We start from the raw sequence: 26,158 nt of genomic DNA, 5'->3' as shown, positions 1-26,158 counted from the left end.
CTCAGCCTGTGCTCTTTTCGCTGCCTGGTTACGTCCCCTGTCACCCCAGATACAGTCCACCCTCTTGCTCCTGTTATCTTGACAGTTCCACTTCCCCATACACCTGTGCCTGATGTACATAGCTCCAAGGCCCCACAATGCCATTGCCTTTTTAAATTTAGCCTCCTTCCTACAGCCATTGTCCTTAATATTTTGGCCACCTCCCTACAGCTCCTGGAAATCATGCCTACTCACACGGCATTGGAGAATGGCTACCATCAAGGGTGTGGTCTTGTATAAAAGCTGCGCCCCTGCATGTGCCAACTGCTTGGTTTTCAGACTTGAAAGAAGAGAGTCTGTTTGTCCTGAGATCCTTTTTGTTTTTAAAGACTTGACACTACTTATCCGATCCAGACCGGGCTCTGTTGTGTCATCTAGATTCTGTCCTGCCATCTGGACTCAATGTTTCCTGCTCAAGGTGATCAACTGCAAAGAAAACAAAAGAGACATTCATTACATGCACAGCAAGATGAATCACCATGAGCTTGTGATAGCTAGGGAAAAAAGAGCCGCAACTGTATAGGCATTCAGAATGTAAAGGCCAGAGCAATTAAGCTAGAAGAGAAGAACTGAGAGGACCCTAACGGTGAGGCACCCCGCTGAACTTTAAGAACTGGCAAGGCAGGGTGAACAGCCCACAAAAGTGGTAAATGGTTAAAAGGGAACACACACTTGTATGGTATTGTTTAACTAACCATAAGGCAAATTCATACCTTGCATCTTTAGGGAATAACAAAACCTCAGACTCTTATTTGAGAGGGAGATATCAGCCACACTTACTGACCCACTGCTAAAGAAGAAGTCATTAGGAGCTCCAACACTCTAGCCCTCATAGAGACAAGGTACACAACTAGGAAGGAGGGATCGGGTGGAACCTAGTGGGCCAGGGAAATAGTTAGGGATTATAAACTTTCCTCTACTTCCTCTTAAGAGAAGGGATCCTCAGCTCCATTAAAGTTGCAACCTTGGAGAACGACGACCAATGGAGTCAGACGACACCAACCGAATTCATAGAAGAAGTCAAACAGCTCTCTTCTTTTTCTCTATTCCAATCCCTTTCCCCTTAGGGGTTTCTCCCTGTACACATTTGTCATTGCAGAGTTAATGGTGCCAGCATTCAGGCAGATTTGTGGTCTCGGCTTCACGCCTGCAGACTCCTGTAACAATTCAGTTAAATGTTTGCTTGGACCTGCCATTTCTGGGTTTATTTTTGGTACGGTTGCTGCTTCAAAAGAAGAAAGAGGACACTAGCATTATCATAGTATACTCCTCACGCACACAACCAGCCATCAAAGCCCAAGTTTAGTGAGGTCGAAGATGTTTCACATCTTGAAAATATCCTAGTGGGTAGTGTTGGCCTCTGGAATTTTTCCCCATTGGTTGAGACACACCCTGGATTTGTTCCCACCCACTAGCTAATGACAGGCATAAATGTAGCGCCTCCAGGGACCCACTTCAGAACACATACAGGACTTTGGGCCAGAGGTACAACCATCGTGATTTGTGAATCGCAAATTGCGACCAATTGCAGGTCACAATTTGCATGTCACAAATCACAGTGTACAACAGTGTCTCAGACAAAAAACAAAGGTGTGTTTTATATATGTTGACATGCTGAGCCCACTTTTTATATTTTCATGTTCTGACCCATTGACAAAATCTTTAGGTCTGCCTTACTTAAAATGACACTGTTTATATTGTAACATTGCATAGTCAGCCGTGCCCACCCGAGGGCACTAGGCACTGTGCCCGTTCCCCCATCCGCCTCAAGCCTTCCACCAGAGATTAGACTATGTAGCCAACCATACACTGTGTGTGGCAGGGGTTGGCAGTCCACGAGGGGTTTATCTGTAGGGCCTGGCCATAGTAAAATATTACTTTGCATTAGAAAAAACTCTAGAAATTCACTGAAAAAAACAATGGTTAAAGTGGCGTTATACTTAGGAATTGTAAGTATCTCTGTTTTACATTTTTTGAAAACCTTAGATTTCACTGAAATAACACAAAGGTTAAAGTAACATTATAGTTGGGTTACATTTTAGTGACAACATAACGTTTTAGTCTAAAAAAAACAAATCACCAGTCATAGTTATCTCAAGTAACTATATCTCATGCCCTAAGGGACCTATACCTCGAGCCCTCGCCATGCACTGCTTATTAGCTCTTATATCACAACATGCATGAAGTCTTCAGTGAAACCATTGATAGCATTACTGATAAAGATCAATTTACAATGGTCAGGCGATTCCAGTAGTTGTTTCTTAAGTTGAATTTGCCCGGCGTAAAACGCCTCTAATACCATACGAAATTAATCAATAAAGAGGCAGGCGCTGGAGACTGGAAGACAGGAAACAAGTTTTATTCCGACGGAGTGGAACACATCAGATCGGACAACAAGGTATCGTCTCGAGGTGCTCTCCCAACCTCTCTGAGACCTGGTCTTTTATACACTGGTTCAAGACATGTGAACGTCCTTTATTACAACAGGGACATTGTAGAGCATGAGAACGACATCACCGGCACCCCCCCCCCCAGTTCCGGCCCCTTCCAACACATGACAACAGTAGAGACCCTTTCCCCTCAGATGATCGGGAGGGGCTATCACGCAGCTGAGTGTTCTGCCGATCTCTTTGGAATGTGTGCGCCTGATCGAATCTCCGGGGGTGGGGATGTCATGATCAATAGTGGCCTCTTTCAGGAGAGGCGAGTGCACAGCAGAGGGGCTTTCGCCAAGTATTGGAACAGTATTCCTACTCCTGAGATTACCCACCTGTGTACCCATGATATAGATAAAGAGGACAACCTCCCTGTCAATAATAAATCTTACAGTTTGTTGGATAGGTAAAGGCCAGCATCAAGGGTGAAGTCTCTAGGATGCTGGAGTTGGGGTGATAGAGCTCTCCAGTAGTCCCTCTTCCAGTCTTGTGGTTCTGCCACCAAAAGCTGTTCCACTGGGCATCACACCAAAACTGAGGTTCTGTGTGGATTACAGAGAGTTACATTCTGCAAACACAGATGATGCTATTCCTATCCCCAGGGCAGATAAGCTCATTGATAGGTTGTGGGCTGCCCATTGCTTAAGTACCTTTGGGGCACATGCATCATTGAGACATTTTGCACTTCTTAATTTGCGAAAAATACCGAATTGCAAATTAAGAAATGCAAAATGCTATGCATCATTTTTTTCGGTATTTATTTGTGATTCGGTAAAAATCGCAATTTTTACCGAATCCCAAATAAATACCGAATTCTTAAGTGCATTTTCGCTATTCCCATTGGTTCCTATGGGCCAAAAGGCCCATAGGATGCAATGGGAAGGCATTAGCAAATTGTGAGTGTCACTGTGAAAATTTCATGGGTGCAGGGGGGGTCCAAAGGACCCCCCCATGCACCCCTGAAATGTATTTATCGCATCATGTTTCACACACACATGTCCTAAGGACATGTGTGTCCGTAACATGAATGTTGAAAAAAATGCATTTTCAGCGTTTTAAACACTTTTTGCAAATTTACCGAGTGGTTCAATTACTCGGTAAATTTGACCCCCTAATTGCGATTTAGCAACTTTAAAAAGTAATCATGCATTGCTTTTAAGAAATCGCATATTTGCGACTTCTTAAAAGCAAACGCAATTTTAGAAATCCCAAAAATGTTACGATTTCTAAAATATCATGATGCATCCCAAAAAGCACTTTTGGAATCGCAAACGGCCGATTTTAAGGAATCGCACCGTTTGCGACTCCAAAAATGCTTGATGCATGTGGGCCTTTGTTCTTACACCAGGATACTGGCAGATCACCCTACCAGAGAGGGCCAAGGAGAAATCAGCCTTCTCCACTTGAGAGGGCCATTATTAGTTTAGGTGATGCCCTTTGGACTAAAGAACACCCCTGCTACTTTCCAGATGCTGATGAACCAGGTTCTTGATGGGTTAGAGGCCTTCTCAGCTGCCTTACTGGATGATATAGCTGTCTTCAGTAGGAGTTGGGAGGACCACTTCTTTCACTTCTGGGAATTGCTTCACACCCTGCAACAGGCAGACCTGACTAGCAAGGCCAGTGAGTGTCAGATAGGGCAGAGGTCTGTTGTGTATTTTAGACAACTGGTGGGTAGGGCACAGGTGTAACTCCTTCAGGCCAAGATCGAAACCATCATGTCCTGCCAGCCCCCTAAAACCCAGACTGAGCTCTGAGGATTCTTGGGTCTCACTGGGTACTATAGGTTTGTCAAGGGTTATGGACCCATTATTGCCCCTTTGACTGAGCTGACTTTGAAGAACAAGCACAGGCATATTATTTGGACAGAGGTTTGATGAATAGCATTTCACTTCCAGAAGTAAACCATGTTCACAGCTCCTCTGCCCCTGACTTCTCCAAATAGTTTATCGTTCAGACAGATGCTTCAGAGCATGGTATACTGGCAGTTCTTTCACAGCTTGATGAAGAGGGCCAGGACCAACCTGTGGCTTTCATCCTCAGGAGGTTACTCCTCAGGGAACAGAGGTGGAGTACAATAGTGTGAGAAGCTTTTTGCTGTGGTTTGGGTATTGAAGAAGCTGAGGCCATACATGTTTGGCAATCATTTCCTGGTTAAGACTGAGCACAGGCCCCTCAAGTGGCTCATGTAAATGAGGGGTGAAAATCCAAAATTGTTTATGTGTTAGATTTCCCTGCAGGGTATGGACTTCAAAGATGAACACAGACTAGGAGTAGACTGCCCCAATGCTGAAGGTCTGGCCAGGTTTTTCCGCCTTAGTGATGTGACTCCCTCGAGGTGGGTAGCTCTCCCCACTTTCAGCTGACAGGGGAAATGTGTTTGACCTGTCATCCTTAGGGTGTCTTTCCCACAAAGTTTTACCTGGTTCACTCCACTTATTACTGTATATTTTCTGTTGGCTTTAGGACAATGAGCACTTCATCACTGCTAACCAGCGCTAACATGTATGTGCTTCTCACCCAAACAAGTTGACATTGGTATATACCTCATTGGCATATTTAGTTTATCTGTAAGTACCTTGTAAAATGGTATACCTTGTACCCAGGGCCTGCAACCTAAATGCTACTAGTGGGCCTGTAGCACAGGTTGTGCCCCCGACAAAAGCAGTCTTTCAAACTTGTCTCAGGCCTGCTATTGCAGGACATGTGTGTGCAGTTTACTGCCACATCGATTTTCCATTTAAAACCACTTGCCAAGCCTTAAACGTCCCCTTTTATTGCACATAGGGTCACTTAAGGCCTGCCTTACGAGTGACCTAAGTTCAGGATGCCATGTAACTAAAAGGCACGATATGTACTTTTACGTGTCCTGGCAGTGAGAAACAGCTAAATTCATTTTTTCACTGCTGTGAGACCTACTCCTTCCATAGACTAGAATTGGGGATTCCTTAAATTACCTTTTAAGCTATAATTCCTGATTGGAAAGGAGAAGCTACATCATATTTACTGTCTTTGGAATGGTGGTGATAAATCCTCTTTAATGGTAAAGTTGAATTTGATATTGCCAATTTTTAAATACCACTTTTAGAAAGTGGACATTTCTCTGCTCCTAACTTTGCTTTTCTACACTTTGTGAATTCCCTCAGCCACAGCACACTAAAGGCAGGGTGTGACGTAGGATACACCTGTATTCATCTGCATACTGACAGCCTTCCTGGGCTGGAGAGGGTAGAGGTGGTTCACACTTACACCTTTAATAGCTTGTGCCCTTCCCTCATACAAAGGGCTGATTTACACACCACTGGTTGTCTGGAGTCAGGGCTGAGTTGAAAGGAATTCTAGTGCACTTCAGAGTGATCATTTGAAGTCACCCCCTACATCAAAAGGGACTTTTGGGTATAAGTACCAGAGATCTAGCACTATCACATCAGTACACTACTGGGATTCCCAAGAAGTCTGCTGGAGTAAAGACATCTGTGCTTAAAGGATTGTCACTTTGATGTGATAGACTGTTCTGAGGAACGGCTTCTCTGCTTTGCTGAGCCGATCTGCTGCCTGCTTGTCTCTGTCCTGATGAGGACAAGGACATGACCCTCTCACTTGAACCAAGAGTGACTCTAATGGCTTTCTGGCTTGCCTCCTGGATTCTGAAGTCTCAGGGACACAAAAGACATCATGCAATCCTGATGGTAATGCTGGTCTCTGCCATCTGTGAGTTCTACCCTTGCCTGGGGTGCCCCCACCAGTCCAGGGCCTCAGAAGTGTGTTCTGCAGCTGATTTCTGCAAAACTTGATGCATTGCCTTGACCGATTGAGAGTTTCAGCTGCACTGCCACTTCGAAGCGGATGCCGAGGATGTTCCATTATGAAGAATCAACACAAAAAAATACAGTTTCCCTCATTGACCAAAGTACTTCAATAAAGAATTTCTTCAAAGTCCATTTTTGAAGTACACTTGTGACAGCCCCAAAACAGAACATTAACTTTTAATTTTCTCAAAATATTTCTTTTTATTTCATTTTTATAAAATACTTTTTTATATATATTTCATTCTTTATCTGTATCAAAAGGTATTTCTTTTCTTATGTTTGCCATATTCCATCACAAATATCATATGTACATGAATCACAAAAATGTACTATAAATCTGTAAATGGCTGAGTTCTGTGTGACAAAGAAAAATCTCTGCCCACAAAACAGGCCTGTTTTGTGTACTGAGGGCGGCCGACACAATGGTTAGGGAAATGACAGATACGAGTAAGTAACTGTGCGGTCTGGTGTCATCAAGTCGTGACTGCATATATCGCTGAGCAATTATGTGGAGAAGATGACTTTAATATAAATTTTAAACAAAGTTTGATCGGAAGTATTTGTGAGCCCCTTTAACCGGAAAGGCACTTACACCTCTGAGAGAAGAGGATCTGTAATGAATGTTTAAAAAAACAGATGTTTTTTTTTTAAAAGGGTGCTCTTTGAGAATTGGATTCCATCATGAATTGTACTGTGTTGCCTCTTGAAATTTGTGAACCCGGTTCGTTGAGTGTATAAGTCCCCTGGGAAGTGCAACTGTATATCTGATAAAGGTCCTGAGGAAGGTGTTTTTTTGCCACCAAAACGCGCGTCGACCAAGTGCAGAATCTCATTTCATCATTGAGATTCAATTTTGGGCAGAGATTTTTCTTTGTCACACAGAACTCAGCCATTTACAGATATAGGGTGAATGTATTTGGTGAGAGCATGGTTGGATGGTATGTTTGCTGAGTGATTGTTTTGTATCCAGGGGTACGTGTTTTTTGTAGATTGTTTCTGTTTTTTATTGTGTACCTAATTTAAATCATGTATTGCCAATAGTACATTTTTGTGATGCATGTACATACGATATTTATGATGGAATATGGCAAAAATAAGAAAAGAAATACCTTATGATACAGATAAAGAATGAAATATATATAAAAAATTATTTTATAAAAATGAAATAAAAAGAAATAGTTTGAGAAAATGAAAAGTTAATGTTCTGTTTTGTGGCTATCACAAGTGTACTTTAAAAATGGACTTAGAAGAAATTCTTTATTGAAGTACTATGGTCAATGAGGGAAACTGTATATTTTTGTGTTTATTCATTCCTCTCTTTTTCCTGACCAACATTATCTTTCGAGGGGGTCCCATCATTTTTGCTAGTTCCATTATGAAGAATCTACAGCCTGCATGGCTCGATGACGAGGCAGAGGCGGCCCAATGACTACGTTTTGCATTCACTTCAACAGAGCTCGACAATGATGCAGGACTCTCTCTGCGCGGTACAACGAAGTTGTAGTAGAGTCCCTACATCAACAAAAGCTCCATTCAAGGTGTATTTTCAGAGGAACCTGCCTGGGTCCAATAGCTGGCCCGACCTTCATTGCTGTCGGCCTGAACTTTAACTTTGCTCCTGCCCCACGTGACCTCAAGTAACATTTTGACCACTAATGACTTCTAAGCACTATTTTTGGTTTATTCTTTAAAAATTCATATCTCAACTTCTGTTTTGTTGTCACGTGGCCGATCTGTACATTATCAAAATTACTAAGCTAGCATGAGGCCTGCAGCCATGACACCGCTTTTGCGCACGTTACTACAAAGCTTTCTTTTGCAAGACTATGTTGCTGTGTTAGTTCTATGCTTGTTCCTGGAGTTTAGTCTGAATATTGTGAGCAAGGTCGATAAACAATGCCTCTTGTTATTCTATTCTGGTCAGGCCCTAGCACCTAGACTAAAGACCCTAGCGCAGCTGCTGCTGGAAGCTCGTAATTTGATATTACAAGGATACATATTTAGGTAACATACAGTTGGAGAGGGACCTTTCCCCGGAGGGAGAAGAGCAACACGCACCTACGATTGAGACATACTATCTATGGTCTAAGGTATGGGGTCCGCTGACAAAGCCCAGAGATCCTATATTATATAATAATATTCCTTCTAGCCAAGGGGAGGGAGGTTAGGCACTACGGTCCTTTCCCCATTGTCTATATAGGATGACTTCTCCCTTTATGATGTATGGCCTAGCTACAATGATAACAATATTTGTGTTAAGCATTTTTCTACTTGTTGTGGCACGTATACTGAATGTTAAAGCACGTTCGTTAAAATAAACATTTTAAACTATATTCGTGTCTCTGTCAGATCTTATTGTGGACAGGTACGATAGTGTGAGCGAAAAGGCATGTCTTGTTACTGAGATTCCTGAGAGATACAGTAGTTTTGTGTTCCGGGATGTCTAATCATTTGCTTCTGAGCGCCCCTGATTCTGTTGGATCTTTCCGCGGCCTTCGACACGGTCCACCACAATTTGCTGGTGGACCGGTTGAGGGCCTGTGGAATCCAGGGAAAAGCACTACAAATCCTACAGGCTTTCCTGTCCGATAGAACCCAGACAGTGGCACTAGGAGGCCATGAATCGCAGTCATTTGTACTACCCTGCGGAGTCCCCCAGGGATCTTCGCTCAGCCCCACCCTTTTTAATGTTTATGTGCCGACCCTCGCCCCGGTGATTTGATCGTTCGGTTTTCATCTCACGGCTTACGCCGACGACACACAGATTGTGGTGTCCCTCCTACCCGGCAACACTGATAATACAGCAGACAGATTCAAAAACTGTATGCACGAAGTGGGGTGCTGGATGGCACAAAGCTGCCTTAAACTGAACTCCTCGAAGACAGAGGTCCTTCTCTTTGGAGCTAGGGAGAACTTCTGGTCCCCGAGGTGGTGGCCCGACGACATGGGACCACTTCCCGTGCCGGTTGACAAAGTAAAAAACCTGGGCATATTGGTGGACAGCTCCCTGTCCTTTAAACCCCAGATTAATGCCCTCTCTTCCTCTCTCCATTACACCCTCAAAACCATCAGAAAAATTCTCCCGTATCTGGAGAAGAAACACAGGAAAACGATTGTTACAGGGCTAGTGCTCTCACGCCTGGACTACTGTAACAGCCTGATGTTAAACGCCCAGCAGAGTGTACTCAATTAACTCCAACTATTGCAAAATGCAGCCGCCCGCCTGATCACCGATACTCCCAAATTTGCTTCGGTAACTCAGGACCTGGTGGCACTACACTGGCTGCCAATTCGTAAGAGAATTGCATTCAAGGCACTATGCATGGTCTTCAAAGCCCTTCATGATATGGGCCCTAGACACATGAAACTGCTTTTTCGCTGGCATAAACCAGCACAAACCCTGAGGTCAGGAGAAATGGCTCTGGTCACGGTCCCCAGAATCAAAAGAGCTCGCTGGGGAGTTAGGAGCTTCTCCCTTGGGGCGGCAGAGGCCTGGAACAAACTCCCACTCGTGCTTCGACAATCTCAGGATCTGATGGCCTTTAGAAGAGGACTCAAGACTTGGCTCTTCACTCAGTAAGCCTGCTCACTCACGCTAGCTCTATCATACCAGCGCCAGGACACCTCCGGGTAACAGAGCGCTCTACAAATGTACCAAATAAAATAATTAATAAATAAATTCTCCATGATTGTGTAGGAGGGCAAGTGAGACACTATAGCTAGTCGGTCCTGGGCTCGTGGGTACTAAGGCGGTAGCAAAGCACAGTCCCTATACCCCGAAGTCCCATAATCCTGCGCATAGTTCTGTTCTGTGTATTTGCAGAATCCATGCAACATTGCCTTGTGTTGCTCATATACATATTCTCTATGTTTCTAAATCCGTATGGAGTCTTGTTGTGGTGTTTACATTGAGTTACTGTAATTTAAGTGTTACACAAATACTTTACACATTGCCTCTTAAGTTGAGCTTGACTGCTCTGTGCCAAGCTACCAAAGGGTGAGTATGGGTTAATTTACGGTGTGTATCTGATTTACCTTGACCAGAGTGATGGTCGCTCCTTGGACAGGGTGCGTACTTCTGCCAACTAGAGACCCCATTTTTAGCAGTTGTCTTCTCTCAAACATTTCACCTGCTTGCCTTCAATTTTGCTAAACTCTTTTTGTTGTCCTCAAGACTTTGAGCACTCTACCACTGCTAAGCAGTGCTAAACTGAATGTGTTTCTCCCCTAAACATGGTTTGATTCACCTATATACAATTGACATAATTAACTTATCTATAATTCCCTAGTAGTGTGTCCTTCAAGTACCCAGGGCCTATAAATTAAATCCTGCTAGTGGGCCTTCAGTCCTGATTGTGCCACTCAAACATGTATCCCTTCAAACATGTCTGCAGAGCCTGTGCATGCAGTTTACACTACCATGTCTATTTTGCATTTAAAACCCCTTGCAAACCCTAAATTCCTCTTTATACATATCAGGCATCCTTATGTATAGCTCATAGGGCAGGGTGCTGTGTAATCAAAAGGTAGGGCTGGTACTTGCATGCCCTGGTAGTGAAACCTTCCCAGATTTGTTTTCACTGCTGTGAAAACCTACCTCTCTCATAGGTTCACATTTGGAGTTCCTTTCTACACTTATAAGCTGTAATTCCTGATTGAGGAGTAGATCTGCCATATTTCATATCACTGAAATGGTAATGAAAAATCCTCTTTACTGGTAAACTTGAATTTATCATTACCTGTTTAACAATGCCACTTTAGAAAACTAGGCCAACAAGTGGGGTTAGGCCCAAAGAACCAGGGTCAGGTAGGGCCATATAACTTATGAAAAAAGGGAGGAGAACCTGACACCTGCTTAACTTCTGTGCTGTCTCTTTATAGCACCAGTCAAATACCAATTAATTACAGTTTGAACTGGTTATTTATTTAACCTTTTTATTCATTCCTTAATATTTTACGTTTTTTTCACACTGATTCAAATGTATGAAAAGAATAACACTTAAGCATTCCAAGGGACGTAAACAATTTACAAACAAAAGATTCAACAATAAACATTTAAAACATGCGACATCACTGCACAAAACAAATGGCTAACATTACAATACACCATATCATATTTCTAAACAAGACAAACCTAGAGGCTACCACTCAGTCTACCTCAAAGGGATGCTAAACACCTGGAACAAGTACTACAAGTAGAGGGAGACACTTTTCATTTTATTTCCCTCTAATTAAATTAATGGTAATTCGCAGTTCCTCGGTGTTGCTAAATGCCAATGCGTTTCGAATCCAAGGCAAGAAGTGCTGAGGCTCTCATCAGGGCTTCGTAATTGTGAAATGTTGATATAATCTGATGGAAGCTGGTCACACAAGTCCAACCGCTCTCACTGGATCTTGAGATAAATATCCTACCCTCCACCAGTGTCGTTTTCCCATCCGACCTGGATTCATGTGGCTGTGACGAAAGGAAGGATTAGGTTCTTTCTTAAAGAATGTGAAGCATTTAAAAACAAGATGGACAACGATACCGACTCGGGAGGAAAGCGCCCATTCTGATTAACTGACAATTCCCTTGAAGATTTGATTCACACGCCATGTGTGAACATTGTGTCACTGGTGCAGGGTAGGACATTTACCTCAAGACCCACTGAGAGCGGTTTTGTAAAAGATATTAAGGAAAAGTAACTTTTAGAAATGTACCTTTTCCCTGCTTGACATTCTTAGAGGCTAATTTGCAATTGCTCTCCTCAAGCATCTAGCCTTGAATGGTTGCAAATAAGTGTGAAATGCCTTCCACAAACAAACAATAGGCTGACCTAAATGGCAGAGATGACTCCTCTAAACTAAGCAGAATATGCAGGGTGAGGGCGGTGGACATGCAAAACAATGAAAAAGCAAGCCAATGCACCAGTTACATCTCCCTCCTTATCCCCCAAGGCAAATCCAAGTATAAAACATAGAGAACAAAACTGCGTGCACATCCACTGCACCCGCTGTTTCCAAGATGCTATCTCAAAAGATCAAAAAAATTCAACAAGTAAATGTGGAGTGCACAGCCCAATCAGAATTCCACAAAGAATTAGTCCATTCTTTTCATTTGGCATCCAAAGTAAACTTTATTTTCCATAGAAATGGCACAGAACAGTTAACAGATGCCGGTTTGGAAGTGAGGAGACGGCACGCGTCAAGGTGCTTCTCTGCCATAAACTTAGGAATTTTGATGAGTTTTGCTCGCACCCTACATTTTTGGATTCCCAATGAAGAACAGGTGAATATTCATACCTGCACTGACCTATATGACCTATTACAGCATGCCTCAGACTTCAATATTTTGAAAAAATTACACCCTGATGAAGTCCACATGCAGTGGACAAAATGCGTTGGCTATTCTGGGCCATATCTATGGAAAATAAAGTTTACCTGGGAAGCCAAATGAAAAGAATGGAATAATTCTTTGTTTAATTCTGATTAGGCTGTGCACTCCACATTTACTTGAGGGCCGTGGGCACCCTTTTAGGACACAGCATTGTCATATACTGCTTATTGGTCTTCTGGGTTACATTTAAACCTTGGGCACACTTGAAAGAAAAAAGAACATGATGTGAAGAGAATTCTTGTGACTCCACTGTTTGTTTGTTGAAGCACTCTGCTTTATCCTACCAGGCAACTGTTTCTTGTTGTGTCCCGCTCAGCCTGTGCTCTTTTCGCTGCCTGGTTACGTCCCCTGTCACCCCAGATACAGTCCACCCTCTTGCTCCTGTTATCTTGACAGTTCCACTTCCCCATACACCTGTGCCTGATGTACATAGCTCCAAGGCCCCACAATGCCATTGCCTTTTTAAATTTGGCCTCCTTCCTACAGCCATTGTCCTTAATATTTTGGCCACCTCCCTACAGCTCCTGGAAATCATGCCTACTCACACGGCATTGGAGAATGGCTACCATCAAGGGTGTGGTCTTGTATAAAAGCTGCGCCCCTGCATGTGCCAACTGCTTGGTTTTCAGACTTGAAAGAAGAGAGTCTGTTTGTCCTGAGATCCTTTTTGTTTTTAAAGACTTGACACTACTTATCTGATCCAGACCGGGCTCTGTTGTGTCATCTAGATTCTGTCCTGCCATCTGGACTCAATGTTTCCTGCTCAAGGTGATCAACTGCAAAGAAAACAAAAGAGACATTCATTACATGCACAGCAAGATGAATCACCATGAGCTTGTGATAGCTAGGGAAAAAGAGCCGCAACTGTATAGGCATTCAGAATGTAAAGGCCAGAGCAATTAAGCTAGAAGAGAAGAACTGAGAGGACCCTAACGGTGAGGCACCCCGCTGAACTTTAAGAACTGGCAAGGCAGGGTGAACAGCCCACAAAAGTGGTAAATGGTTAAAAGGGAACACACACTTGTATGGTATTGTTTAACTAACCATAAGGCAAATTCATACCTTGCATCTTTAGGGAATAACAAAACCTCAGACTCTTATTTGAGAGGGAGATATCAGCCACACTTACTGACCCACTGCTAAAGAAGAAGTCATTAGGAGCTCCAACACTCTAGCCCTCATAGAGACAAGGTACACAACTAGGAAGGAGGGATCGGGTGGAACCTAGTGGGCCAGGGAAATAGTTAGGGATTATAAACTTTCCTCTACTTCCTCTTAAGAGAAGGGATCCTCAGCTCCATTAAAGTTGCAACCTTGGAGATCGACGACCAATGGAGTCAGACGACACCAACCGAATTCATAGAAGAAGTCAAACAGCTCTCTTCTTTTTCTCTATTCCAATCCCTTTCCCCTTAGGGGTTTCTCCCTGTACACATTTGTCATTGCAGAGTTAATGGTGCCAGCATTCAGGCAGATTTGTGGTCTCTGCTTCACGCCTGCAGACTCCTGTAACAATTCAGTTAAATGTTTGCTTGGACCTGCCATTTCTGGGTTCATTTTTGGTACGGTGGCTGCTTCAAAAGAAGAAAGAGGACACTAGCATTATCATAGTATACTCCTCCCGCACACAACCAGCCATCAAAGCCCAAGTTTAGTGAGGTCGAAGATGTTTCACATCTTGAAAATATCCTAGTGGGTAGTGTTGGCCTCTGGAATTTTTCCCCATTGGTTGAGACACACCCTGGATTTGTTCCCACCCACTAGCTAATGACAGGCATAAATGTAGCGCCTCCAGGGACCCACTTCAGAACACATACAGGACTTTGGGCCAGAGGTACAACCATCGTGATTTGTGAATCACAAATTGCGACCAATTGCAGGTCACAATTTGCATGTCACAAATCACAGTGTACAACAGTGTCTCAGACAAAAAACAAAGGTGTGTTTTATATATGTTGACATGCTGAGCCCACTTTTTATATTTTCATGTTCTGACCCATTGACAAAATCTTTAGGTCTGCCTTACTTAAAATGACACTGTTTATATTGTAACATTGCATAGTCAGCCGTGCCCACCCGAGGGCACTAGGCACTGTGCCCGTTCCCCCACCCGCCTCAAGCCTTCCACCAGAGATTAGACTATGTAGCCAACCATACACTGTGTGTGGCAGGGGTTGGCAGTCCACAAGGGGTTTATCTGTAGGGCCTGGCCATAGTAAAATATTACTTTGCATTAGAAAAAACTTCACTGAAAAAAACAATGGTTAAAGTGGCGTTATACTTAGGAATTGTAAGTATCTCTGTTTTACATTTTTTGAAAACCTTAGATTTCACTGTAATAACACAAAGGTTAAAGTAACATTATAGTTGGGTTACATTTTAGTGACAACATAACGTTTTAGTCTAAAAAAAACAAATCACCAGTCATAGTTATCTCAAGTAACTATATCTCATGCCCTAAGGGACCTATACCTCGAGCCCTCGCCATGCACTGCTTATTAGCTCTTATATCACAACATGCATGAAGTCTTCAGTGAAACCATTGATAGCATTACTGATAAAGATCAATTTACAATGGTCAGGCGATTCCAGTAGTTGTTTCTTAAGTTGAATTTGCCCGGCGTAAAACGCCTCTAATACCATACGAAATTACTCAATAAAGAGGCAGGCGCTGGAGACTGGAAGACAGGAAACAAGTTTTATTCCGACGGAGTGGAACACATCAGATCGGACAACAAGGTATCGTCTCGAGGTGCTCTCCCAACCTCTCTGAGACCTGGTCTTTTATACACTGGTTCAAGACATGTGAACGTCCTTTATTACAACAGGGACATTGTAGAGCATGAGAACGACATCACCGGCACCCCCCCCCCCCAGTTCCGGCCCCTTCCAACACATGACAACAGTAGAGACCCTTTCCCCTCAGATGATCGGGAGGGGCTATCACGCAGCTGAGTGTTCTGCCGATCTCTTTGGAATGTGTGCGCCTGATCGAATCTCCGGGGGTGGGGATGTCATGATCAATAGTGGCCTCTTTCAGGAGAGGCGAGTGCATGCAGTAGTGGGCAATAAACTGTATCCTCGGGCTAGAGGATGACCAACGGTCAGTGCTGACGTTTAGGCTCAGAGGAAGAGGTTATCAAAGGAGGGGTATTCATGGAGGGACAGGAGGTGTTGGTCAGGCGTGGGGTGCGATTCTTAGGGACAGAGTCATGCGGGAGGGGAGGGCTCCTGACTTGTGCATGAGAGAGCGGGGGCAGTCAGGGTGCATGGGGGACGCTTGCAGGGTCAGGGAAGTGCGCTGATGAGCGATCGTGAACAGGGAGACCATGGTACCTAAAATGGCTGTCGTGTATGCTCGTACGTGGGTCTGCAAGATGGCGTAGATAATGTTTAGTACACGAACTAAATTTCCACATTACTGATGACAACTGAACTGACATCATTGATGACAACACTGTGCATGGTGGGGGCTTTAGTTACTTGAAATAACTCTAATTGGTGTTTTGTTTTTTACTTTGTAACATTAGGTTTCACTGAAATGTTAATCTAACTACAAGGTTACTTTAACCTTACATACGCATGCATATGCATGAGCTTTGTTCTTATACCCATCTTTCATGCAGGTTTCAGGACAAAACCTTTTTTTTAATTATTTATTTCTTTGAAGAATATCAGTGCCTTAAACATTTTACACTGTTTTAAAACAATTGTTCATTGATTACCAAACAAAATGTGTTTGTAATATTACCAGCAAAAATAATCTACAGCTTATAAAGCTGATTCCAATTATGTTTTTCCCACAACACATCAACACCTGAATGATGCAATTAATCACCTTAAAATATAATGTCTACATAAAGATTATACTAAAGCTGAACAATAACACCCACTTACGGCTTTGATGCAACGCTGACCTAGCCCATACGTTTTATGAAATCCCAAGGGCTGGTATTAGGGATATTATGTCGCATTATACAAGACTTATTGCAATGATCACACTGAAGACATGCAAAAGGGATCAGTTAAACGTGCGCGCAAGAGTTATTGTTATTACAGCCCTGGGAAAATAAACCATGAATAAAGAGTTTGAAATCTGAATACAACCTCAGACAATAAGCATCCCTAAGTTCTACTTAGGGATGCATTTTATTTGTGTGCCAGATTTGAATTGATTTAATGCATTGCCCGCAGCACTGAAAACCACAGGCTTATAAATGGGCCAGATTGTTCTAATGTTTTTTCTCATGGATCCAACTAGAAGAAAAGCGTTAGCCAAATGCAAACCTCAGAAATCATGATTTACATCATACCTGATGCTGTACATTCAGTTTTGCTAGCAACTAATCAGTAATTTGTGCTCATTGCCGAGCCTTGTACAATATTTATATATATATATATATATATATATATATATATATATGCTAACTATAACTCACGCTATAACTTGTGTATTTCTGTAAAGTTTAAATATGTTTTATATATATAAATGTCAATGTGTATTGAAGAATGAGTGGCTGTATGAGTATCTGAGTATCTGAATCGATGGTTTAGTAGGTGCCTGACTGACTATATAAGTGAGTGATTAACCGTGTCTTACTGAATGAATATGCCCTGAAAGCCAAACATAAAGATACATTACCTTCAAGTGGAAATATTGAAAATTTGAACACCCTATCTCAAGGTACTCGAACCATTACAGAGGGGGCTGGATATGAAGGAAACACACAAAGGATAGAAAACTTATGTGATGTGGATGAACTTGGTAACCGGTCATCAATCACCACACCATTCAGACCCCCCTCTACCTTTACCCCGGTACTCCCAAGAGATGCCATTGACATCTTCCATGAGAACGTGGTGGGACAGTTGAAAGAACTGAAATGTGACGCGTCCAAACCCAAATGGAAATTCGACAGATTATCACAAGGATACAAAGCACTCACGATCCGTCTAGCAAAGGAGAGAGAAATAATTGTCAGAGGTAGTGACAAAGGCAGAAACATAGGTCTAATGACTTAATTAAACTATGACAGAGAGGCGTTTTCTCAATTGAACAATAGAGAATGCTATGAACGTATCAAAGCGCAATCTGTGACTTCCATTAAAATGGAATATCATCAAAAATTGGCTCGCTGGAGAACAAAAAAATTGATCAGTGAAGCGGAATACAAATATCTTAAAGTGGACAATCCTATAACACCAATTATGTACTTTATCCCCAAGGTGCACAAGGACCCATTGAATCCCCCTGGCAGACCAATTTTATCGGCCATAGGTAGCCTACTGGAGCGAACTTATATTTACATAGATTATTTCTTATAGGGCTATGTGCAGAAATTGGATTCTTATGTGCCGGATACCAGTGACTTTCTAATGAAAATAAGGAATATTGAGTGGGTATCAGGGGATTGGTTAATAGCGTTAGATGTCACCTCGCTATACACCAGTATAACACATACACATGGATTAACAGCTGGTAAATAATATTTGTCCAGACGTCCATCAGTATTTAATGCACATAATTTGATGTTGTTGGACATGTTGGAATTTTGTTTGAAAAGCAACATTTTCATATACAGTAATCTGCTGTACCGACAACTACAGGGAGTGGCGATGGGAGCCAGCTTCTCCCCGAGCTTCGCATGTTTACACATGGGAGCTTGGGAGGAGCTGGTTCTCAGGACCACACATCAGCAAATCTTTGACAATAATGTGGTTGCCTGGTATCGTTTCATAGACGATCTGTTAATTGTTTGGAGGGGCAGCAAGGAATCAGCTTTAACTTTCATTGACAACATCAATCTCAATGAATTTAATCTTATGTTTACTACAACACTTAGTCAGGATTCAGTCACTTTTTTGGACACGGAGGTATATATTGAAAATAATCGACTGGAATCCAAATTCTTCCGTAAATCTACAGCTGGGAACAGCAGTCTACATGCGGCTAGCGCACACGCTAAGCACCTCATATCTAGTATCCCTTACGGAGAGATGCTTAGGATGAGGCGTGTGTGTAGCAATCCAGTAGAACTGAAAAAAGCCCAACAAGAGAGTAAGGAGCGTTTCCTTGAAAGAGGTCACTCTGATCTGACAATTGAAAGAGCCATAACTAAATCAATGGCAATATCTAGGGATGAACTCCTGGAGGGGGACCCCAACAGGACAAAAATGGGAAAATATGATATCGGGGAATCAGCCAATTTTAGAATCATTACTGGCTTTAGCAGACAGCATAGGGATATCTATAGAATTATCAACAAACACTGGCCCCTAGTCAGAAGTGACCCCATTATTGGTGTAGGGTTACCAAAGAGAGTATCTTTAACTTACAGCAGGGCACCATCCTTAAGGGATCAAATTGTAGATACTAATCCTGAGCCCATGATCAAAAGTACCTGGTGGCAAACCAACAAAGGGTTCTTCAAATGCAAGACCTGCAAAGCTTGCAGTCATGGGGTTAACACTAAAACATACATGGACGGATTCAGTGGGACACACCATCAAATCTCACAGGTCTTAACCTGCAAAACTGAATACGCCATATATGTTTTGCAGTGTCCATGTGCCCTGAAATACGTTGGGAGCACGAAACTCCCGGTGCACCAACGTATACTACAACATTTGAGAGCCATCACCAACGGAGACAATACTTACCCTGTAGCCAGGGATTTTCGTGATCACCACCAAAGCAATAATAACTTGCTCATATACTATGTGATTGACACAATTAATGCGAATAGACGTGGGGGTGACAGAGAGGCCAGACTAAGGAGATTAGAAACTAAATACATCCTTTTACTGGACACTAAGGCTCCTACAGGATTGAATGTCATGGAAGATATGTATACATGTCTGCCTTAATCCAGTTAAGTTTCATTTATCACCTCACTATAAATCGGCCGCCATACCAGATATTATACCCGGCTGGGATATATCATGGCAAAAAGTAAAAAGAAATAAAAAATATGTATATAGGTTGTTGTTGTGTTATGACTGCTGCTGTCTGATTAGATAACAATATTTATATATTACAAGGGCATATGGTACCTGGTCAAACCTAATGGGTCCTAATACCCAAACGGTTGAATTTTGGAACATGAATTATAATATTCATTATTAATCTTATTCACTGGATTATTTCACATTTATGAAATCTAAGGTTATCCAAATAAATTACAATGAAATCTAATTCATCATTAGACTATGATAGAATTTGACTGAATTAAACATATACATAGGAAAATAACTATGATTGGATCGAAGTATTAACAATTAAGAGAATTAAATGTCCTATAATTCGAGATGTGATATCTCATAATGACATGTTTACATATATACGCTGTTTTTGCACAATCAATATAGGATTAATACATCCTTGAAATTTGCAATTTGCACAAAAGCGTTGTTTGCACGTTGTATTAGATATGAAGCACTTTGACACTTGCACTTTTGATGTAAATATTATGAAATGTTTTTTAGATATATATTTATTGATTATATTTATTAATTACATCACATCTCGAATCAGACATTTGTATGATCGATGCGGATTTATTGATCAATAAATTTTTTGATATGTACATACAACAGGTATTTAACCATGATTCAAAAATGTTTTAATTCAGTATGTAATACAAGATCCGAAGTGGATATTTAAAGAAATGTTACAAATTGGAAAAATACAAAACTTATATTGTAACTAAAACGATGACATGAACTGTGTGGAAACCTTAGTATTTTTACCATGTTTATACTTAGCCCCACATGTGACTTGATTTACACCAATCACTGGCACTTTAAAAGAACGTTTCACAATTGTGAACACTGTCATGTGAACAAGGCTCTACGGAGCCGAAACGTCATGCGGCTAATTTGCACTGAATAAATAAATTAGCACTTTAATTGGTCCGTGTCTGCGAAATTCTGTGGCGTGGAGGATTCCTGGCACATGGAAATAAAACACTGGTACTTGGATATATATATATATATGACGAAGCTTTTTATAGCGAAACGCGTCTGTCTGGGGTGAGGGGGGCTTGCAATAAAACATTCTAAATATCGGAATTCCTGAGTGCTTGCCGTTTTTCTGACGACATAAAGTCAGATTGTGTTCCAATACATTTATATATATATATATATATATATATATATATACATGCTAACTATAACTCACGCTATAACTCGTGTATTTCTGTAAAGTTTAAATATGTTTTATATATATAAATGCCAATGTGTATTGAAGAATGAGTGGCTGTATGAGTATCTGAGTATCTGAATCGATGATTTAGTGTGTGCCTGACTGACTATATAAGTGAGTGATTAACCGTGTCTTACTGAATGCATGGGTTATTGACTAAACTGTGTGAATGTCTGTATCAGTCTGTTAGTCGGCGTGGAAGCAGCTGCATGGGTTGGTGAGTAGCTTCATGATGTCTATATTGGTTGGTTCTCTGAGTATCTGTATGGGTGTCTGACCACCTCGACAACAATGCACACAATAGTAAGGAGCTCTTCAACATCGTGAAGGAACTCTCCAACCTCAGCTCCAACACCAAAGACATCCCGCCATCGCAAGCCCTGTGTGACTCCCTCGCCACCAGCAACACAACAGACCCTCCGCACACCATCGACCACGACCCCCTGCTAGCCTGGGCCAGCGTGAGCATCGATGACACCATCAAGACCATGCGCACAATCCACTCCGGACCCATTCCCGCACCACGTCTTCAACAGAGCAATCAGCTCCCTAGCACCCCACCTGCGCAACGTCATCAATCTCTCCCTTGAGACCGAGACCTTCCCAGAGATCTGGAAACACGCCGAGATCAACGCCCTACTCAAAAGACCTAAGGCAGACCCAAGAGACCTCAAGAACTTCCGGTCCATCTCTCTGCTCCCCTTCCCGGCCAAGGTCAGCGAGAAGACCGTCAACAGACAGCTAACCCAATACCTTGAAGAAAACAGAATCCTGGACCCTTCCCAGTCAGGGTTCTGCAGCAACCACAGCACCGAGACTGCCCTCATCGCCGCCACTGATGACATCAGGACCCTGCTGGAAAGCGGCGAGACCACAGCACTCATCCTCCTAGCCCTCTCTGCTGCCTTCGACAACGTCTGCCACAACACACAATGAGTACGCCTCCCCGCCGCAGGGATCCGAGACAAGGCTCTGGATTGGACCACCTCCTTCCTCTCCGGCAGAACCCAGAGCGTCCGCCTCCCCCATTCTATTCCAAAGCCTCCGAGATCATCTGCGGCGTACCCCAGGGATCCTCCCTCAGCCCAACACTGTTCAATATTTACTTGGCCCCACTCGCACACGTAGCTCGACAGCACGACCTCAACATATTCTCCTATGCCGACGACACTCAGCTGATCCTCTCCCTCACCAAGGACCCCATCACCGCCAAAGCCAACCTCCACAAAGGAATGAAGGCCGTCACCGACTGGATGAAGACCAGCCATCTGAAGCTGAATTCGGACAAGACGGAGGTCCTCATCCTCAGCTCCAACCCTTCAGCCTGGGATAACTCCTGGTGGCCATCGGCCACGCACACAACCTGGGAATCATCCTCGACTCAACGCTCTCAATTGACAAGCAAGTCAACGCCGTCTCCTCCTCCTGCTTTAACACCTCCCATGCTCCGCAAAATCTAAAGATGGATCCCGACAGATACAAGAAAGACAGTCACCCAGGCTCTAGTCCGCAGCAGACTCGACTACGGAAACGTCCTCTATGCGGGAGCCCCCACCAAGCTCATCAAACGACTACAACGCAACCAAAACACCTCGGCACGACTTGACGTACCACGCCATGGCCACATCACCCCCCACCTGAGAAACCTGCACTGGCTCCCCATCAACAAGAGGATATCCTTCAAGCTCCTCACCCATGCACACAAGGCACTCCACAAGACCGGCCCAGCCTACCTCAACAGATGGCTTTCCTTCTACATCCCCAACCACCGGCTACGCTCTGCCGACCTCTCACTCGCCACCGTCCCGCGCATCTGAAGAACAACCAACGGTGCCTCGCCGCAAAGACATGGAACACCCTCCCACTGAGCCTACGACAGACCCAAGACCTGCTGACCTTCAGAAGGATACTCAAGACCTGGCTGATAGATCAGTAACTTGAGACCCTTGCAGGTATGTAGTGTGCTTTACAAATGATTGATTGATTGATTGATTGATTGTGTGGGTGGGGAGTGTGTGACTCTGTGCATAGATGTGTGCATGGGTGATTCACTGGGTGTATGAATTCAAGACTGCACATGTGAAGGGCTGTATGGGTGGGTACGTGTGTGTATAGGTGTGTTGGTGAGTGAATAGATGGCTCAGTGGTACACGTATGAGTAACTACAGATGTAAAAGGCAGTATATGTGAGTGTTGGAGTATAGAAATGACTATGTGAGAGTGAGTGATTCTGAGAGTGGCTGTATGGATGAGTGTGCGCTTGTATCAGCGATTGTACAAGACAGTAAGTATGTGTTAGTATCTGTATGAATAAGTGAGGTGGTGTGTTTATAACTGTATAGGTGAGTAAATGGGAGTGTGATTGATTCTTTACATGACTGACTAGGTATATGAGTAACTAAATTGGTGAGTGTCTGTATAGGTGAATGAGTAAATATGATAGTGCTGTATTGATGAGTGACTGCATAGGTGAATGAGTGGATGTCTGTGTAGACCTAAGAATCAGTGATTGGGTATGTAGTTACTGGTATTGATATGCTATGGTTTAAAAAATGGTAGTCTTTATTTTAGAGTGGGCATACCAAAGGTTATATTAGGGTATGAAGGGGTGCCTCAGATTATCACGTGGATGATTTTATCAGTGATGTCATCGGTGATGTCATTTGAGATGTCATCAGTGATGTCATCAGTGATGTCACTGACCATTTCATGAATAAATTAATATGTGACATCATCAGTAGTGCATTGCGGGGGCGGGAGTTATAGTGAAAACCAGTCAAATTTGGCCGTTATAGTTAGTTGAGCAACTAACTATAACGGCCAAATTCGACTGGTTTTGTACCAGTTAAATGTCCATCTAAATATAACGTCCCTCAAACCTGTGTTTTTTTCAGTAAATTTCTCTAAGGTTTTTTAAATGTTAATTTCTAACACTAACGTCGCTGAAACCAATGTTTTTTTCAGTGAATTTCAAAGGTTTTTTAAATGCTCATTTCTAACTATACCGTCCCTGAAACCTATGTTTTTTTTGTGAATTTCAAAGTTTTTTTAACTATGCTTACAGAGGTAGGACATGTGCAGAAGCAAGAGAAATGCAGAATGATGCAACAGAAGTCCAGAAATACAAAGAAAGTTGCAAGAAGAAGCAAGAGATATACAGAAAGAACCAACAGAGGTGCAGAAAGAGGCCTTGTTGCAAACTCATCCTGTGCACCCAACTTTTTTCTGACTGGAACTGGTGGTAACTGACTCTGACTAACCAGGCCCGAAGCCAGTGCTATGCTGAAAAACACTTAGAATACAGTGAAAACAACTACATACACTATTGTACACTATGGGTTGGGGTACCCCTGTGATTGCCATGACCTCCCCTGTAAGTCCCTAGTACATAATATGGCAGGGGGATTAAAACTATCTCTAAGTCAGAGGTACAGAAAGAGGCAAGAGAAGTACGGAAAAAGCAACAGAGGTGCCAAAAGAGGCAAGAGAAGGGCAGAAAGAAGCAAGTGAATTGCAGAAAGAGGCAACAGAGTTACGGAAAGATGCAAGAGAGGTGCAGAAACAAGCAAGAGAAGTACAGAAAGAGGCAAGAGAATTGCTAAAAGAAGCAACAGAGGTGTAGAAAGAAGCAAGAGAAGTGCAGAAAGAACCAACAGAGGTGCAAAACGAGGCTAGAGGGGTACAGAACGAGGTAGGAATTGCACACAAAGAGGCAAGAGAGTTACAGAAAAAGGCAGGAGGGGTGCAGAAAGAAGGAAGAGCAGTGCTGATAGAGGCATGAGAATTGCTGAAAGAAGCAACAGAGGTGTAGAAAGAAGCAAGAGAAGTGCAGAAATAGGCAAGTAAGGTGCAGAAAGACGCAAGAGCAGTGCAGAAAGAATCAAAAGAGGTACAAAAAGAGGCAAGAGGGGTACAGAAAAAGGCAGGAGGAATAGAGAAAGAAGGAAGAATAGTGTAGAAAAAAGCAACAGAGGTATGGAAAGAAGACATGGGGCAAGTGAGGTGCAGAAACAGGCAAGAGAGGTACAGAAAGAGGCAAGAGAGGTACAGAAAATCACAAGAGAACAGCAGAAAGAGCCAAGAGGGATACAACAAAGGGAAGAAGGGTGCAGAACGAAGCAAGAGAGGTGCGGAAAAAGGCAAGAGAAGCGCAGAAAGAAGCCAGAGAGGTGCAGAATGAGGCAAGATTGATGCGGAAAAAGGAATAAGGGTACAGAAAGAAGCAGAAGAGTGCATAAAGAGGCAAGTGAGGTGCAGAGCTAAGAGAACTGCAGAAAGAGGCAAGAGAGTTACAGAAACAGGCAAAAGGGGTACAGAAAGAGGGAACAGGTGTGCAGACAGAGGCAAGAGAGATGCAGAGAGAGGGACGAGGGGGTACAGAAAGAGGCAATAGGGATGCAGAAAGAGGCAAGAGAAGTAAAACAAGAAGCAAAAGAGTAGCAGGAAGAGGCAAGAGCACTGCAGAAAAAGGCAAGAGAGGTGCAGAAAGAGAAAAGAGGGGTGCGGAAAGACGCAAGAAGGGTGCAGAAATAAGCAAGCGAGGTGCAGAAAGAGGCAACAGAGGTGCAGAAAGACGCAAGAGAGGTGCAGAAACATGCAAGAGAAGTGCAGAAAGCGGCAAGAGAATTGCTGAAAGAAGCAACAGAGGTACAGAACAAGGCAAGAGAGGTGCAGAAACAGGCAGGAAAGGTGCCGAAAGAGGGAACAGGGGTGTAGAAAGAGGCAAGAGGGATACAGAAACTTTCAAAAGAGGTACAGAAAGAAGCAAGAGCAGTGCAGAAACAGGCAGGAAAGGTGCCGAAAGAGAGAACAGGGGTGGAGAAAGAGGCAAGAGGGATACAGAAATGTTCAAAAGAGGTGCAGAAAGAAGCAAGAGCAGTGCAGAACGAATCAACGGAGATGCAGAAAGAGGCAAGAGGGGTACAGAAAGAGGCACTAGAAGTACAGAAAGAAGCAAAAGAGGTGCAGAAAGAGGCAAGAGAACTGCAGTAAAAGGCAAGAGAGGTGCAGAAAGAGGAAGGAGAGGAGCACAAAGAGGCAAAAGGGGTACAGAAAGAGGCAAGAGGGTTACAGGAGGAAGCAAGAAACATGCAGAAAGAAGCAACAGAGGTGCTGAAAGAAGCAAGAAAGGTGCAGAAAGAGGCAAGAGAAGTAAAGAAAGAAGCAAAAGAGGTGCAGAAAGAGGCAAGAGAGGTGCAGAAACGTGCAGGAAAGATACTGAAAGAGGGAACAGGGGTCCAGAAAGAGGAAGGATGGATACATAAATGTACAAAAGAGGTGCAGAAAGAAGCAAGAG

The sequence above is a fragment of the Lissotriton helveticus genome, chromosome 10 (assembly GCF_964261635.1).
Source record: "Lissotriton helveticus chromosome 10, aLisHel1.1, whole genome shotgun sequence".
NCBI lineage: Eukaryota > Metazoa > Chordata > Amphibia > Caudata > Salamandridae > Lissotriton > Lissotriton helveticus.
Note: the sequence above shows the minus strand (reverse complement) of the source record.